Source organism: Petromyzon marinus (genome assembly GCF_048934315.1).
Source record: "Petromyzon marinus isolate PM22_M1 ecotype Great Lakes invasive population chromosome 70 unlocalized genomic scaffold, UKy_Petmar_22M1.pri1.0 chr70_unloc.4, whole genome shotgun sequence".
Taxonomy (NCBI): Eukaryota; Metazoa; Chordata; class Hyperoartia; order Petromyzontiformes; family Petromyzontidae; genus Petromyzon; species Petromyzon marinus.
Window position 1 is genome coordinate 626,266 of NW_027422606.1, and position 16,381 is coordinate 642,646.

Here is a 16,381-nt window from a genome sequence, read left to right on the forward strand (position 1 = left end):
TAATAAAAATTATAAAACAATAAAATTATTGTAAAACAATAAAATTATTATTCTTGGTTCTTTCGGTAAAGTCACCACCACGTTAGAAGGGGAAACAATAAAATAATTAAAATATAAAACAATAAAATCATTGTAAAACAATAAAATTATTATTCTTGGTTCTTTCGGTAAAGTCACCACCACGTAGAAGGGAAACAATGAAATAATAAAAATTATAAAACAATAAAATTCTCACGACGTTTCGACTGCAACACAAGAAGCAATCGTCATCAGGGTGTGAAAGCCAAAGTTCTGAGCGAGTGAGTGGCTGAGTGAGTGGCTGAGTGAGTGAGTGGCTGAGTGAGTGGTTGAGTGAGTGGCTGAGTGAGTGAGTGGCTGAGTGAGTGAGTGGCTGAGTGAGTGGCTGAGTGAGTGGCTGAGTGAGTGAGTGGCTGAGTGAGTGGCTGAGTGAGTGAGTGGCTGAGTGAGTGGCTGAGTGAGTGAGTGGCTGAGTGAGTGAGTGGCTGAGTGAGTGGCTGAGTGAGTGGCTGAGTGAGTGAGTGGCTGAGTGAGTGGCTGAGTGAGTGAGTGTTGCAGTCGAAACGTCGTGATAATTTTATTGTTTCGATGTAAAGGTTTCACGACTGCAAGGATTCATGTTCTTGGTTCTTTCGCTAAAGCCCCGTAGAATGAGAATAAAACAATGAAGCAAAATAAGACAATAGGATTCTAACGACGTTTCGGCCACAACACAAGTGGCCTTCTTCAGGTGAAGGAACAGAACTGTCAGGACGACAGCGCTTCAGTGTTTATTGTTTTGTATTTTATTTATTATTTTATTGTTTCCCTTCTACGTGGTGACTTTGCCGAAAGAACCAAGAGTATTAGTATTATTGTTTTGATTTAAAGCTTCCGTGACTGCAGTAATTCATATTCTTAGTTTTTTCGGTAAAGTCACGTTGAAGGGAAACAACAAAATAATAAAAAAAAATATAAAACAATAAAAAAAAGATCCAGGTCCGTTTCAACACATTACATAAAATCCGTGATCTGGTTCCGTCTGTAAAAGATGTGATTCCGGACATACAATACCCAGGTGTCTACAAACTAAGTTGCCTCTGTGGTAGTAGTTACATTGGAGAAACCAAACGACATGTCTCGGACCGCATCCGTGAACACAAAGCAGACCTTAAACACGGTAGGACCAACACCTCGGCCGTGGCAGATCATTGTTATAATTCAGTAGGCTCACATGACATTGACTTCTCCAAGACAGAGGTTCTTTGTAAGCCATCTGGCTTCCATGAGAGATTCGTTCATGAGGCTATCCACATATACAAGCACAGAGACAATTTCAACCGAGAAGATGGATTCTATCTTAGCAATCATTGGAAAGATTTGATAAACCATTTCAGGTCTTAATTGATTGTTCACGCTTACAGTGGCTTTCAGACAGCATACATTATAAAAAAAATTCGTCTCCCCCCTCCTCTTTTCAGAATATAGATGGGCTAGTCCTAAATAAACTGCCAAATCGTTGCGCGTGGCGCTAACGTTTTTATAAATAAATAAATGCGCCGTTTAAAAATAAATTTATGCAAACCAACACACCTGAAGACGACCGTTTGAGTTATGGTCGAAACGTCGTGAGAATTTTTTATTGTTTTATATATTTTATTATTTTATTGTTTCCCTTCAACGTGACTTTACCGAAAGAACCAAGAGTATTATTATTGTTGTTAGCAGAGCATGTTTTGAGTTTGCACGTTTCACCACAATGCAGAGACTTGTTGCCTCTGCAAAAAGGTCTCCGTTTGGTGTTCGAACATTTACCTGGACCTCTCCGTATTTCACTACCGCCAGCAAATGTTTCCCCATTCCTGCAGGATGCACAAAGTCACTTTAAGACGTTTTTCTTGTTCGTGTTTTTGTTTTGTGTTGTTTGCGGTTGCACCCGATTCAAGAGCCGAATGGCTCACAGGGGCTATACCAAAATAAATGAAAACTGTTTAACACGTAGTAGGCTTTCGCGACCAATATTATTCATAATAAAAGTTTTTGGGTTAGATCGCGTTTATTTATGAATGTGTCGTAACCCTCCACCACCCGACACGGCCAATCAGCAAAAGAAGTGTCACGTTGACAAAAGACAATTCACTACTTTAGCACCACCGGTGTGTTGAAGAGTGAATCCACTCCGTCGTAACCCTCTTCAACACACCGGTGGTGCTAAAGTAATGAATTGTCTTTTGTCAACGTGCCACTTTTTTTTTTGCTGATTGGCCGTGTCGGGTGGTGGAGGGGTTAACGACACATTCATAAATAAACGCGATCTAACCCCAAACCCCCCCCCCCCCCCCTCTATTATGAACAAATGAAAACGATGAACGAAACTCTGAAACGCCCCGTCTGGCCATAACAGACCGGGGAGGCGCTAAGGCGTTCCAACGGCGGCCTCGCATTAGCCACACGCTCGCCTACTTGCAGGCCACGGACGCAGCTTCGCGTGGGTCGGAGGCGCTTCTGGTTCCCGTAGAACCCTCTGCAGTTGCTGCTGCTGCTGCTACGGCCCCGGCCGTCACCCCGCTCGTTTCTCACGGGGCCACTTTCCATGCCTGCAATTGGCAGGGCCGGGTGACGGGGGTCTGTGGCACCGTCACAGCGGAGCCGCTCCGTCGGGGGCCGTGCCCGCCGCCGTGCCCACCGCCGTGCCCACCGCCGTGCCCACCGCCGTGCCCACCGCCGTGCCCACCACCGTGCCCACCGCCGTGCCCACCGCCGTGCCCGCCGCCGTGCCCACCGCCGTGCCCACCACCGTGCCCACCGCCGTGCCCACCACCGTGCCCACCGCCGTGCCCACCGCCGTGCCCACCACCGTGCCCACCGCCGTGCCCACCGCCGTGCCCACCACCGTGCCCATCGCCGTGCCCACCGCCGTGCCCACCGCCGTGCCCACCGCCGTGCCCACCGCCGTGCCCACCACCGTGCCCACCGCCGTGCCCACCGCCGTGCCCACCGCCGTGCCCACCGCCGTGCCCACCACCGTGCCCACCACCGTGGGGAGCGGCAGCGCCGACGCTGCTCGTGCCCCTCGCCACCACCCCACACACCCCCACCCCCCCCGCACGAACGCACGAACGCACGCACGCACCACACACACACGCACACACACACACACGCACACACACACACGCACACACACACACACGCACACACACACACACGCACCACACACACACGCACACACACACACACGCACACACACACACGCACACACACACACACGCACACACACACACGCACACACGCACACACACAGACACACACACGCACACACACGCACACGCACACACGCACACACACACACGTACACACACGCACACCCCACACACACACCCCACACACACACCACACACACGCACACCCCACACACGCACGCCCCACACACACACCACACACACCCCACACACACACACACCACACACACACACCCCACACACACACACACCACACACACACACCCCACACACACACACCCCACACACACACACCCCACACACACACACACCACACACACACACCCCACACACACACCCCACACACACCCCACACACACCCCACACACACACACACACACCCCACACACGCCCCACACACACCCCACACACACACACACCACACACACACACACCACACACACACACCCCACACACGCCCCACACACACACCCCCACACACACCCCACACACACACCACACACACACCCCCACACACACCCCACACACACACCACACACACACCCCACACACACACCCCACACACACACCCCACACACGCACGCCCCACGTAGGGCCCGGGAGGGAAGGCCACCCGGCCGACGTGTTTTTACCCAGAAGCCCCTGATGGGATCAAGCTTCGTGGTTTCCCCGCGGCCGGCAAATTTGGCGACCTCCCCCCCGAGGCCGACGAGCAGCACGGCGCCGTGACCTGGGGTTAAAGTCTCGCGGTCACGGCGGGGGCCGTTGAGCCGCCACGGGTGGAACCGCACACACACACACACACACGCGCACACACACACACGCACACACACACGCACACACACACACACACACGCACATACACACACACGCACACACAGACACACACACACACGCACACACACACACGCACACACGCACACACACAGTGACACACACACACACACGCACACACACACGCACACACACACACACGCACACACACACACACGCGCACACACACGCACACACAGACACACATACACACGCACACACACACACACAGTGACACACACACACACGCACACACACACGCACACACACACACGCACACACACACACGCACACACACACACATGCACAACCACACACACGCACACACACACGCACACACATGCAACGCAAGCACGGGTCGGCGGGCTGGTAGCGGGAAGAACGGAAAGCGGACGTCCACGAAACCACCGCGGTGACGTCACCAGCGCTAGGATCCGGGTATCGAAACGGCGGGAAAATCCGGGGCCCCGCGATTGGACGGGAGGCCAAGGTGCGAAACAGCGGAATTCCTTTGTTATAGGTAGGATAAAAGGCAGGTGATTGAGGCAGTAAAGTTAGGAGTTCTTCGAGACATCGAGAGCAGCGGGGTGTTGGGAGTCGGCCGTTCGAGTCGTCCGTGTGACGGGCGTCAACGCAGCCAAGGAACCACCCTCTACGGAGACGACCCACAGCATCGCCCTTCAACAACTTCCGGCGCATCAGAGGGGAAGTACGCGTAAGTAGGAGAGAGAGGCGAGCTTGGGCTATTTAAAGAAAGCAGGGCGATTGGCAGGATAAATTGAGTCCAGGATCTCCGGGGGATAAGTTAGAGGCTGCTGACCCACATGAACACGCGTAGTTTAGCGGGATATTCGCGGAGAATAAAATAGCCAGTAGGGAGTGAACTGTGTCGTGTGGTCTCTTTGTGAGTGTGAAGAGAAAGGGAGCGTGCTTTGTGTTGGCGTCGCATGCGCGGTTGTTTACGGTAAAGAGGAGGGTCTAGCGTCTGGTGTTTGCGGTCTTTAAATTAAATTTAGATTTAAAGCTTTCGTGACTGCAGTAATGCATATTCTTAGCTCTTTCGGTAAAGTCACGTTGAAGGGAAAAAACAAAATAATAAAATATATATAAAACAATAAAAAAATTCTCACGACATTTCGACCATAACACAAACGGTCGTCATCAGGTGTGTCGGTTTGCATTAATTAATTTATTTTTAAACAGTTTATTTATTTATTAAAAAACGTCAGCGCCACGCGCAGCGATTTGGCAGTTTATTTAGAAGGACGAGTCCATCTATGTTCTGAAAAGAGGAGGGGGGAGACGAAAAATGTTTAATGTATGCTGTCTGAAAGCCATCGTAAGCGTGAACAATCAATTAAGACCTGAAATGGTTTATCAAATCTTTCCAATGATTGCTAAGCCAGAATCCATCTTCTCGGTTGAAATTGTCTCTGTGCTTGTATATGTGGATAGCCTCATGAACGAATCTCTCGTGGTAGCCACACCTGATGACGACCGTTTGCGTTATGGTCGAAACGTCGTGAAAATTTTTATTGTTTAATATATATTTTATTATTTTATTGTTTCCCTTCAACGTGGCCTTTAAATTGTTCACGTGCGGGACGGGGTTTCGCTTTGCGGGCGCGCCCAAGGCATACATTCACCGGCCGGGAGACTCCTTCGTGGAAAGCGTTTGCCCGCAACGTCATGGGGGCTAAAGAGATTAATGGGTGGACGGACGCGCAGACGTCACGCCAACTTATTCTGAACCTGGATGGGGCGGTGGCGGCCGACTTTGTGGAGGCCCTACCCGCGAGCGCGCAGACACAGCTGGAGGAACTGATGCGCCGACTTGATCTGCGTTTCGGCACGCGCGATGAGGAGGAGGAGGAGGAGGAGGAGGAGGAGGAGGAGACAAAGATCGCACGCCCGGGGTACACGACGGAGGTGATTGAGGAGCTTGCCGCCGAGAAGATCCAGCGGTACTTGGCTCGCACGTCGTGGTGGCAGCCAGACGTGAGCTGTACGCGCCTCCCCTTTAACGCCCTTGTAAATGTGAAAGGATTTCCAGCGAACGCGCGCAGCTCCGGGGGCTGGGACGAGAGCGCACCGTCGCAAGCCTCTCCCCAGAGGAGGAAGAGGAGGAACAGGAGCTCGCCAGGACGGTAAGGGGTCGGGAAAGGGGGCCTCCGGTATCGCGCGAGACCACCCCGGGGATGGGTAGCGGGGATACAGACGGGCATCGGGGGGATCGACAGCAAGGTGACCCAAGTAGGTGAAAGAATAACCCATGTGGACAACAAGGTAGCCCAAGTGGACAACAAGGTAGCACAAGTACGGGTACACATGACTACGCTGCAGACTACGGTGGAGACGGTCCAGACCGAGGTGGGAGGGCTGGCCGGGAGGGTAGCCCGACTGGAGGCGGAGTCTGGGCAGCGGCGTACCGGAGGGGAAAGAGGGAGCGGGCGGGGAGGCTCCTGCGGGGCCGCCGCCCCTTCCCCGAGCGTGTTACCTGTGCGACCGTCGAGGGCACCTCGTGAGGGACTGCCCTCAGATCGCCCGCGCTAGACACGCGCCACGGTTAAACGCCAACGCCCCCTAGAGAGCGGACCACCTAGGGGTGCAATGGACGAGGTCCCGAAACAAAACGACGATGGTAATAATGGCAAAGCGAGTGACCCCCGCGCAGGTTCCAGCAACGACACCCAAGGACGCGGTGAGCACGGGCGACTGGCTGCGGGAGCTGGTGGCGGGAATCACGGGGGCCACGTCGCCGGTGGAAGGGCAGGCGAACGGGCGGCGCACCCGGATCCTGCCGGACACGGGGGCCGTGGCCTCGCTCGTGAGCGCCGCGCACTGCAGCGTGCTCGGGGTCGACGTGAGCCGCCCGCAGGCCCCGGATCGCGCGGTGCACATGGCGAGCGGAGCCGGGACGGGGTTGCTGGGAAGGATCTCCCTCGAGGTCCGTCTCGGACAGCGGGCGTGCACGCAGGAATGCTACGTCTCGAGCGTTTTGTGCCACGGGTTTATCGCAGGCAACGGACCTCCTGGAGAAACTGGGGCTCAGCGTGCAGCCCCGCCGGCGATGCGCCACGGTGGAGGGCAGCGGGGAGCGGATCCCGTTCCCGGGACGGGAGCGGGATCGCCCTCGCTTGGCACCCGTGGCCGCCACCCTGGTGCCGGCCGTCACCATCGGGCCCGCCTCGCCGAGATGCTGGTGCCAGTGGCAACCCCCTCCGCCGACCCCACACGCCGACCATCGGGCGAGGTGACGCTAACCCCTCGCCCGGAGTTGGCGGCGCGGTACGGAGTCGTGGGGTCAGCCACGCAGACGGGGGCTGACCGTTCAAGCGGGTGCCTAACCCAGGCAGTACCCCGGCGATGCTACGGCGAAGCACCACGGTAGCCACCGCACACCGCCTGCACGCGCGCCACTCTAACGACTCGGGGTTCGCAGGACCCCGGCCGCCCCGAGGACAACCGGGACCTGGCCTGGCGGGTCGGCCCGACCCCCCGGGCCGAGGTCGTCCCCCTAGCGTGACGCGTCACGTGTGCCTTGGGCGGACTTACCCAAGGGGGGAGGCCGATCAGCTGCGCGGATTGTTGCGGGAGTACGCCGACGTGTTCAGTGAGCACGATTCGGACGTGGGCCGGACAGACCTTGTCAAGCACCAAATCGACACGGGTGCAGCCCGACCCATCAAACTCCCCGCATACCGGGTGGGCGCGCCCGAACGGACCCAGATCAAGGAGGCGGTCGCGGACATGCTACGCGATAACTTAATCCAGCCCTCGGCGAGCCCCTGGTCTGCCCCGGTGGTGCTGGTGACGAAGAAGGACGGGTCGACCCGATTCTGCGTCAATTACCGAAAGTTGAACGCAAGTCACCCTCATAATAAAGGTTTTTGGGTTAGATCGCGTTTATTTATAAATGTGTCGTAACCCTCCACCACCCGACACGGCCAATCAGCAAAGAAAAGTGTCACGTTGACAAAAGACAAATAATTCACTACTTCAGCCCACCGGTGTGTTGAAGAGTTAATCCACATTTACAGTTTGAGTACGACGTTTCGCTGGTAAATACTTCCAGCATCATCGGGCAATTCGCCAGAATGGTAAAGCCCTCGCTTGCTCCCGGTTTTATATAGAGCAAGTCACCCTCGGCGACGCCTTCCCCATACCGCGCATCGACGACGCCCTTGACAGTCTCGCAGGGGCGCGGTACTTTTCCACCCTCGATCTGGCGTCCGGGTACTGGCAGGTGGAGATGGCGGAGGAGGATCGGCCGAAAACCGCATTCGCCACCCCGATGGGGCTGTTCGAGTTTCGAGTGCTTCCGTTCGGACTCACCAACGCGCCCGCGACGTTCCAGCGGTTGATGGAGTTGGTGATGCGGGGCCTGCAGTGGGAACAGCGCCTGATTTACCCGGACGACGCGATAGTGTTCAGCAGATCTCTGTCGGAGCACTGGTCCAGGCTGCGAGAGGTGTTCCAGCGACTGCGAGCAGCCCATCTCAAGCTCAAGCCGCGTGAGTGTTGCCTTGCGCAGCGCGAGGTGGGGTACCTCGGACACCGAGTCAGCGAGGCGGGGGTTCGCACCGATCCGGAGGAGGTGTGCGCGGCCGTGGTGGAATGGCCACGGCCAAGGAACCTGACGGAGATCAGATCATTCTTGGGGCTCGCCAACTATTATCGCCGATTCGTGAAGGGATTCAGCGAGATTGCACGCAACACTCACCCAACCCACCTCCCCTAAGAACCCCTATCGGTGGACGGAGGCCTGCCAGACGGCCTTCACCACCCTCAAAGACCACCTCACCCACACCCCCGCCCTGGCTTTCCCCGATTTCACCACCGACTTTATTTTAGACACCCGACGCCTGAAGCAGCGGGCTGGGCGCGGTGCTGTCGCAGGTGCAGGGTGGGACGGAGCGGGTCATCGCGCACGCCAGTCGGGCCCTGAGCGGGGCCGAAGCTGAACCATTGCGTGACCCGTCAAGAACCGTACGCCGTGATCTTCGCGCGCAAACAGTTCCGACCGTATTTGTACGGCAGGAAATGCCGGGTGCGCACCGACCACTGTGCCCCCCCTGCGGCTCCTCCTTACGTTCAAGGAACCGCGGGGGCAGATGGCGCCGGTGGCTGGCGCAGCTGCAGGAGTACAACCTGCAGATCGAGTACCGAGACGGGCGTACGCACACGCGAACGCGGACGCCCCGTCGAGGCGGCCCGCGGCTTGCGCCGAGACGAGGGCGGAGGAAGTCCGCCCGTGCTTCACGGGGGGACGCTGCCGGCAAGGCAACACCTTACGCGCCGAAACTGAAACCCCCCTCCGGTGAGAGGCAGTTCGGTATGCGCAACAGAGACCCCGGCAGGGGGAACCAGGGACCCCGGGGGAACCGCCCGGCGGGCACGGAGCCCACGCGCCCCGGGGGCCCGACGGGTCGCCCGACCCCACCCGATCGGCTCCGGGAGGACGTCGGCTGCGACTTCCCGGGCCTGGGCGACGAGCGGCTGAGACGGACCCAGCGGAGGGATCCGGATCTGGCGGCGGTGGAGGCGGCCCTACGGGAGAAAGAAGGACGCCCTACCGGGACCCTGGAGCGGTTTGTGCGCCCGGCTGTGCGCGCGGAACGGGGTGGTGCGGGAGCCGACCGGAGCCGGCCAGCCGGGATGCATCTGCGTTCCCGCCCAGGTGCGACCCCAGCTGCCGAGGCTGGTGCAGGACCGCCCGCTCGGGGCCCACGACGGGGAACGGCGCACCCGGGAGACCCTGCGTCGCCGGTATCTCTGGCCCAAGCGGGCACGAGACGTGGCCGCCTGGGTGCAGGGCTGCCGCGCGTGTCAGCAACGTGGGCCGAGACCGGCGCGGTACCAGGTACCCCTGAGGCCGTTCCGCGTCAGCCGGACCAACCAGCTGGTCGGGATCGACCTGCAGGGACCATTCCCGCGATCCCACCGGGGCAATCGGTATATTCTCGTAGCGGTGGAGCACTTCACACGCTATCCCGTAGCGGTGGAGCCCTTCACACGCTATCCCGTAGCGGTGGAGCACTTCACACGCTATCCCGTAGCGGTGGAGCACTTCACACGCTATCCCGTAGCGGTGGAGCACTTCACACGCTATCCTGTAGCGGTGGAGCACTTCACACGCTATCCTGTAGCGGTGGAGAACTTCACACGCTATCCCGTAGCAGTGGAGCACTTCACACGCTATCCCGTAGTGGTGGACTACTTCACACGCTATCCCGTAGCGGTGGAGCACTTCACACGCTATCCCGTAGCGGTGGAGAACTTCACACGCTATCCCGTAGCAGTGGAGCACTTCACACGCTATCCCGTAGCGGTGGAGCACTTCACACGCTATCCCGTAGCAGTGGAGCACTTCACACGCTATCCCGTAGCAGTGGAGCACTTCACACGCTATCCCGTAGCGGTGGAGAACTTCACACGCTATCCCGTAGCGGTGGAGCACTTCACACGCTATCCCGTAGCAGTGGAGCACTTCACACGCTATCCCGTAGCGGTGGAGAACTTCACACGCTATCCCGTAGCGGTGGAGCACTTCACACGCTATCCCGTAGCGGTGGAGACTTCACACGCTATCCTGTAGCGGTGGAGCACTTCACACGCTATCCCGTAGCGGTGGAGACTTCACACGCTATCCCGTAGCAGTGGAGCACTTCACACGCTATCCCGTAGCGGTGGAGCACTTCACACGCTATCCCGTAGCGGTGGAGCCCTTCACACGCTATCCCGTAGCGGTGGAGACTTCACACGCTATCCCGTAGCAGTGGAGCCCTTCACACGCTATCCTGTAGCGGTGGAGCCCTTCACACGCTATCCCGTAGCGGTGGCAATCCCCCACAAGACAGCCCTCGTAATGGCCCGAGCGTTCGTGGAACACTACGTTACTGAAGCACAGGATCCCCGAACGAGTCATTACCGACCAGGGTAGTGAGTTTGAGACAGAGCTATTCCAGGCGCTGTGCCGGGAGTTCGGGATCCAGAAGGACCGGACTACGGCGTATCACCCCCAGGCAAACGGGATGGTGGAGAGGATCAACCAGACCCTAGCCGGGAAGCTTAAACGCATGGCGGCCGCGAATCAACGGGACTGGGACGAACGCCTCCCCTACGCTCTGTTCGCCTACGCCGCCGCGGTACACACATCCACGGGACAGACCCCGTTCCTGATGACGTTCGGTCGCGAGTCTCGCCTGCCCGCAGATCTGCTGTTCGGTGTCCCCCCGCCGCAACGGGAGGAAGGGAGCCGCCCCGTGGAGCGCCTGGTGGAGACCCTGCGAGGAGCCAGGGTCCGGGCCTACCCGCGAGGCGAGACCGCGAACCGGCGGCAGGAGCGGGGCACCCGACCCCAGATGGAGCCGCCCTCCTACTCGGCGGGCTCTAAGGCGTGGCCGCACACCCCTCGCGTCGGGGCCGGGCAGGCGGGGAAGCTGACCGCCTACTGGCGGGGACCCTGGACCGTGGGGCGACAGATCTCCCCCTGGACGGTGCCGATTCAGGGGGGGGGGAGAGAGAGAGGCCGGGAGATGGTGGTCAACGTCCGGCGACTAAAACCGTGGAGGGCGGCCCCAGCGAGGGAGGACCCCGCCGTTCGAGGACCCCGAAACCCCGGGGTCCCCAACACCCCCCGTACCCGGGGGCCTCGCACAGTGTATGGGCCCCACGGAGCCCCGGGCCCCGGGGGGTCCCGGGGCCCGGGGAGGGAAGGCCACCCGGCCGACGTGTTTTTACCCAGAAGCCCCTGATGGGATCAAGCTTCGTGGTTTTCCCGCGGCCGGCAAATTTGGCGACCTCCCCCCCCGAGGCCGACGAGCAGCACGGCGCCGTGACCTGGGGTTAAAGTCTCGCGGTCACGGCGGGGGCCGTTGAGCCGCCACGGGTGGAACCGCACACACACACACACACACCACCCACACACACACAGACACACACACACACACAGTGACACACACACACACGCACACACACACACACACACGCACACACACACGCACACACACACACACACATGCACACACACACGCACACACACGCACGCACACACACACACGTACACACACACACGCACACACACGCACACACACAAACACCACACACACACACGCACACCACACACACACACACACCCCACACACACACACACACACCCCACACACGCACACCACACACGCACACACACACGCACACACACCCACACACACACACAAACACCACACACACACCACACACACACCCCACACACACACCCCACACACGCACACCACACACACACAGTGACACACACACACACAGTGACACACACACACACACCACACAGACACACACACACACACACGCACACACACACACACAGTGACACACACACCACACATACACACACGCGCACACACCCACACACACACACACCACACACACACACAGTGACACACACGCACACACACACACACACACCACACACACACACACGCACACACACACAGTGACACACACACACACACCACACATACCCACACACACACAGTGACACACACACACACACCACACACACAGACACACACACAGTGACACATACACACACACAGACACACACACAGACACACACACAGTGACACACACACACAGTGACACACACACACACACGCAGCGCAACGCGGGTCGGCGGGCCGGTAGCGGGAAGAACGGAGAGCGGACGTCGAGGGTAGCACGGCGGTGCGGAATCCAAAAAAGAGCGGGAAAATCCGGACCCCTGATTGGACGGGAGGCCGCGGGGGGGGCGGGGGGCGGAGGGAGGGAGGGCGGAGCCGCGCGTTGCTCTTTGATGCGAGCTAGGACGATAAAAACGCGTGACCCAGGCGGTAAAGGGGGGGGCAGTCCTTCAAGGCATCGAGGTCCAGAGGGGTGTTGCAGCCGGCCGTTCGAGTCGTCCGCGTGACGAGTTTCGACTCAGCCGGGCCCAATCCTCCGCGGAGACGACCCCGCAGCGCGGCCCTTCCACAGCTCCCGGCGCATCCAGAGTTGGGTGCAAGCGTGAGCTGGGTGAGTTTTGGGCCGGTTCACCAGAGAGGGTGGAAAGTGGAGCGACAGGCAGGGCAAAATTGGGCCCCGGATCCCCGAGGGGATGGGCCGGCGTCTGCTGACGCACGCGGGCGGAGTGAAATCGCCGGCAGAGGGCGGCGAGGAGGGTTGAGCGGCCTTCAAATCGGAGGGGGGGGGGGGGCGGACACCCCCGGCCCTCTGACCCCTGACCCCCGAGTCACCTCGCGCGCCATCGCTGTACGGAGCCGGGCGGGTAGCGGAGTCGGGCTTCTTAGCGCCTGGGCACGTGGGGGCGTGCGCGCACGAACGGATCCCGGGGGGCTAAGCGCAGCGCTACGTCAGCGTAAACCGGCCGGCCCCGCCGGTTGAATCTCGGAATACGCGGGGGGCAGCAACAAATTCGGGGGGCGAGGAATTTGGGGGGGGGCGGTAGCCCCGACCCGGCAGAGCAGTCGGGGGGCAGTAGCACGAGCGTCGTGACGGAGGAGACGGGGGACGACGGCCCCCCACGAAAGATCTGGGCAGGGTCCCATCGGTGAGCTCCTCCGGCGGGCAAGGCTGCGATGGCTGAGTCATGTAGCCCGCATGCCCAGCCCACCGCATGCCAAAACAGCTTTTGTTCGGCCGGATCGAGGGGGCTAAGCGGGCGCGGCACGGGCTAGAGAAGAGATGGAGTGATGTGGTACAGGAGGACGTGGAGCTGAGTGGACTTGCCGATGACCGGTACCAGCGGTGTCAAGATCGGCCTCTGTGGAGGAGGCTCGTGAAGGACGCTGCTACTGGGCAGTTGGAGGCAGTCTCCCTCCAACAACAACGGAGGGCGGAGCAGCGACGCTCACAACAACGAGCGGAGCGCCGGGTGGCTAAAGCACAGCAGGTTGGCACAGTAGGGGGCACAGGTGGTGCATCAGCCAGTCATCTCAGTCAGTCGACCCGTGGCACCTGGGTCTGCCCCGTGACCTCCTGCCAGCGGGCGTTCGACACTTCACGTGGCCTCAGGGTGCACATAGCCTGGCACAAAAGTCGTGGTGACGTCACCGCCACTTATTGGCGAATGGCGGTTGTTGTATGAATGAGTGGGTGGATGAGTGAGTGAGTTGGTGAGTGAGTGGGTGAGTGAGTGGGTGAGTGAGTTGGTGGGTGAGTGAGTGGGTGAGTGAGTTGGTGGGTGAGTGAGTGGGTGAGTAAGTTGGTGGGTGAGTGAGTGGGTGAGTGAGTTGGTGGGTGAGTGAGTGGGTGAGTGAGTTGGTGGGTGAGTGAGTGGGTGAGTGTGTTGGTGGGTGAGTGAGTGGGTGAGTGAGTTGGTGGGTGGGTGAGTGAGTGGGTGAGTGAATTGGTGGGTGAGTGAGTTGGTGGGTGAGTGAGTGGGTGAGTGAGTTGGTGGGTGAGTGAGTGAGTTGGTGGGTGAGTGAGTGAGTGTGTGAATGGGTGAGTGAGTGGATGAGTAAGTGGGTGGATGGGTGAGTGGGTGAATGAGTATACATTATATATTTGTTAGTATATATGTTTGTTAGTGTATGTTTGTCAGTATATATTTGTCTGTATATATTTGTTAGTATATATGTTAGTATATATGATAGTATATTTGTTAGTATATATTTTGTTAGTATATATGTTAGTATATTTGTTAGTATATATGTTTGTTAGTATATATGTTAGTATATATGCCAGTATATATGTTAGTATATATTTGTCAGTATATATGTTAGTATATATATTTGTTAGTATATATTTGTCTATATATGTTAGTATAAATGTTCGTATATATTTGTCTGTATATATTTGTCTGTACATATGTTTGTTAGTATATATTTGTAAGTATATATGTTAGTATATATGTCAGTATATTTGTTAGTATATTTGTTAGTATATATTTGTTAGTATATATGTTTGTTAGTATATATTTGTTAGTATGTATATATGTTAGTATAAATGTGAGTATATATGTAGTTGTTAGTATATTTGTTAGTATATATGTTTGTTAGTATATATTTGTTAGTATATATGTTTGTTTAACACGTAGGCTTTCGCGACCAATATTATTCATAATAAAGGTTTTTTGGGTTAGATCGCGTTTATTTATAAATGTGTCGTAACCCTCCACCACCCGACACGGCCAATCAGCAAAAAAAAGTGTCACGTTGACAAAAGACAAATAATTCACTACTTCAGCCCACCGGTGTGTTGAAGAGTTAATCCACACCGGTGGGCTGAAGTAGTGAATTATTTGTCTTTTGTCAACGTGACACTTTTTTTTTGCTGATTGGCCGTGTCGGGTGGTGGAGGGTTACGACACATTTATAAATAAACGCGATCTAACCCAAAAACCTTTATTATGAGTATATATGTTTGTTAGTATATGTTTGTCAGTATATATTTGTCTGTATATATTTGTTAGTATATATGTTAGTATATATGATAGTATATTTGTTAGTATATATGTTTGTTAGTATATATGTTAGTATATTTGTTAGTATATATGTTAGTATAAATGCCAGTATATATGTTAGTATATATATTTGTCAGTATATATGTTAGTATATATATATTTGTTAGTATATATTTGTCTATATATGTTAGTATAAATGTTCGTATATATTTGTCTGTATATATTTGTCTGTACATATGTTTGTTAGTATATATTTGTAAGTATATATGTTAGTATATATGTCAGTATATTTGTTAGTATATTTGTTAGTATATATTTGTTAGTATATATTTGTTAGTATGTATATATGTTAGTATAAATGTGAGTATATATGTAGTTGTTAGTATATTTGTTAGTATATATGTTTGTTAGTATATAGATTTGTAAGTATATATGTGAGTATATATTTGTTAGTATGTATGTATGTTAGTATATATATGTTAGTATATATTTGTCTATATATATGTTAGTATATATGATAGTATATTTGTTAGTATATATGTTTGTTAGTATATATGTTAGTATATTTGTTAGTATATATGTTAGTTAGTATATATGTTAGTATATATGCCAGTATATATGTTAGTATATATTTGTCAGTATATATGTTAGTATATATATATTTGTTAGTATATATTTGTCTATATATGTTAGTATAAATGTTCGTATATATTTGTCTGTATATATTTGTCTGTACATATGTTTGTTAGTATATATTTGTAAGTATATATGTTAGTATATATGTCAGTATATTTGTTAGTATATTTGTTAATATAATTTGTTAGTATATGTTTGTTAGTATATATTTGTTAGTATGTATATATGTTAGTATAGATGTGAGTATATATGTAGTTGT